This window comes from Panthera uncia, chromosome F1 (assembly GCF_023721935.1).
Source record: "Panthera uncia isolate 11264 chromosome F1, Puncia_PCG_1.0, whole genome shotgun sequence".
NCBI lineage: Eukaryota > Metazoa > Chordata > Mammalia > Carnivora > Felidae > Panthera > Panthera uncia.
Genome location: NC_064813.1, coordinates 802,711 through 805,444, shown reverse-complemented (window position 1 = coordinate 805,444; position 2,734 = coordinate 802,711). Strand labels below are relative to the sequence as shown.

At 50.9% G+C, this 2,734-nt stretch overlaps 1 long non-coding RNA gene across 1 annotated transcript; it reads right to left on the bottom strand.

Moving 5' to 3' along the window:
- Window positions 1–596: 596 nt before the first annotated feature.
- On the bottom strand, window positions 597–1,731 carry LOC125925964 (uncharacterized). The gene is made up of 3 exons (XR_007458956.1): window positions 1,526–1,731; window positions 1,269–1,364; window positions 597–727 (listed from the first exon to the last, which is right to left on the bottom strand). It is a non-coding gene; the product is annotated as an uncharacterized LOC125925964 (long non-coding RNA).
- Between the last annotated feature and the right edge of the window lie 1,003 nt (window positions 1,732–2,734).

Here is a 2,734-nt window from a genome sequence, read left to right as displayed (position 1 = left end):
GACAGCATCTGAACACGTAGAACCATTTCATAAACTCCTGTTTTATCTCTTTTCATCTTTGGTGTTGCCTGAACCTGCATTTCTTCCATTAGCGACCGGTCGGTCTCCCCTACAACCATCACCTGTCTGTGTTTATGTGTCTCCGTCCGTCTTCACCAGCAACCGTGACCGCCCGTGGAGGGGGAAATGAGCGCCAACCTTATCCATTTTCAATGTTTTGTTGCTAGGTTATGTTTTTCACACTTACGTTCCCAATTTTTAATCTTCCCTTAAAAATTTTACGTTGCGTTGTTCTTGGGAAGAAGCTGTTTTGAAATTAAATACTCTTAAATAGGTTAATAAAATCCAAAAAGCTCAACAGAACATAAGTAAGAAGTCTCCGCCTCCATCAAGTCTCCTAACTTCCTTTCCCAGAAGCAACTAGTTGTTTTTTATTATTCCCCGGATTTGTTCATCGTATAAACAACGTGTGCGTGTTTTTGTATTTATATATTTGCTTTAAAGCACTGAGAATAACTACATATACACCATTGTAATACCTTGCCTGCTTTTTTTTTAATTAAAATTTTTTTTAATGTTTATTTTTGAGAGAGAGAGAGAGAGAGAGAGCGGGCAGGGGAGGGGCAGAGAGAGAGGGAGACACAGAATCCGAAGCAGGCTCCGGGCTCCGAGCTGTGAGCACAGAGCACGACACGGGACTCGAACCCACGAACCGCGAGATCATGACCTGAGCGGAAACCAAGAGTTGGTGGCTTAACCGACTGAGCCCCCCAGGGGCCCCAGGAAAGTTTTTTTTTTTTAAGTGTTCTGGGGCAAAACCATTTTTTACTCTGGTTTAGAGCTTAGGGCCTTCCTTGCTCACTTTTTGTTAATTGATTTAGGCCACCAGAGGAGCCTCCTGACTGGTTCCGGGCCCGGCTTTATGGAATTCTGGCCTGGGTGTAACATCAGATCTCGTCTCCCCAGCACCCGCCCACCCCCCCGCCCCCGCCAGGCCACAGGGATTCGCTTTTTCTGTTTATGGGTCCCGCGAAGGCCTAAGTAGCAATTCCAATCAAGCTGTCACATAAACAAAAAACGATGAATGATTTTCAACTAAAAGGATGCCTGTCACAAGCAGCCAGCACGTCAAGCAGAGGGAGGGACAGCCCAGCCATCCCTGGCCACCCCGGCACGGCTGCAAGACAGGCTCAGCCTGGGGCCTCTGGGCGGCCGGGCGGCTGGGAGATGCTGTTTGCCCGTCCATTCCTTGCCCTTTGCACACAAACCTTATTTTAGACATCAGCTGTAGTGGCTCTTTGCGGACCGGGGTGGAAACCCCTGAGACGGGCCCTCGGCCGCTGGCTCCTGAGTTCGTGTCTGTCCTGTGGGGTGTATAAAATGTGTGTATTTATGCGAACAACGCATTTCACGTGGGTCGTGTCTTGCTACTGACGACTGACACCTGTTAAAAGCGAGGGTCTGCGTTACCATTCTGGTCGCAAAATCCCAAGCAAGACTGCTAACCGCGTTCTGACGTGCTCACCTCACAGAAATAGCCTTGTGTTTCGGGGGCTAAAATTGGAGCTGAGCAACTGGCCGAAAGCCTGAAAGGCTGGGATGCCCGGCTCTGACTGGCAAGAATCGGCTCCAGAGCGAGAAGATCATTCCTCGATGGAACAAAAGACTTAGCGTTTGTTGTGGCCGGTGTCCTAGGCTTCCGGGCTGGGAGGGAAAAGCAGATAAATTAAAAATAAAACCCAGGTTTATCAAACTTGGATTCTCCTCCCTAGAAAGGAGTTCAGCCAAGTCCCAGAAACATGCAGAGTTACGGTGACGAGTGTCTCATTGGGGGTTGAATGTGGTGTGCAGGGTCCCGATGGGGCGGCTTCTTCCCTCCTGAAGGACTCCGAAAGGACTCATGGAGGAAGTCTGGGCCGGCCCGGGAAGGCTGGGGAGGGCTCACACGCGCAGGATTGAGGGGATGGGGCTCCTGTCACGGCTCCTGGTTCCAGAGGCGGCTGAAAGGGTCTGTCGCCGAAAGGCAGAGGCGCCGAGGGGAAGGAAAACAACAGAGGTGGCCCGAGCTGTGAGAATCGAAGCTTTCAGAAAGCGGTGTCGTGAGGGCTCATGGGTAGGAGCCCGGAGACAGTCGGTATGTGTGTCGAAGGGTGATGAGGTCACACTGGCCCCAGATGTGACCGCCTGCTGGACAACAGGGCTGTTGGGGCTTTTGTGACTGCTGTCCTCTGCTGCCCTTTGGTGCAGGCAGATTCTAGAAGGGGTTCAGGTGCCAAAGGCTGTCTGACTGCTTGAGGGAGGGAACGAGTGAGCCAAGCAAGGGTCACGTGAGCAGGGGTTCCCGGGACCCATTTAGGGATCAGCCAGTGGCTCTGTCCGGGTGACAGTGACACGGAGGGAACAGAGAGGCGTGGCGCATGGATGTTGCAGGACCTTGATCGCCAGGCCTGGTGCTTTGGACACTTTTTTCTGAAGGCAGTGAGATTCCTCTAAGGGCAGATCTGGGCCGTATAGGCGTGTACGTACGTGCCAACATGTGTCATGTACTCGGTCCCTTGTGGATGGAAGGGAAGCAATCAGATACTTTTGCGGGCAACCAAATACCTAAAAATTATTTCCTAGCAAGATGTTTACAAATGATTCCTCATTTTTTTAATTAAAAAAAAATCTTTTTTTTTTTTTTTTGAGAGAGAGTGTGTGTGTGCATGCGTGCTAGTGGGGCAGGGCCAGAGGG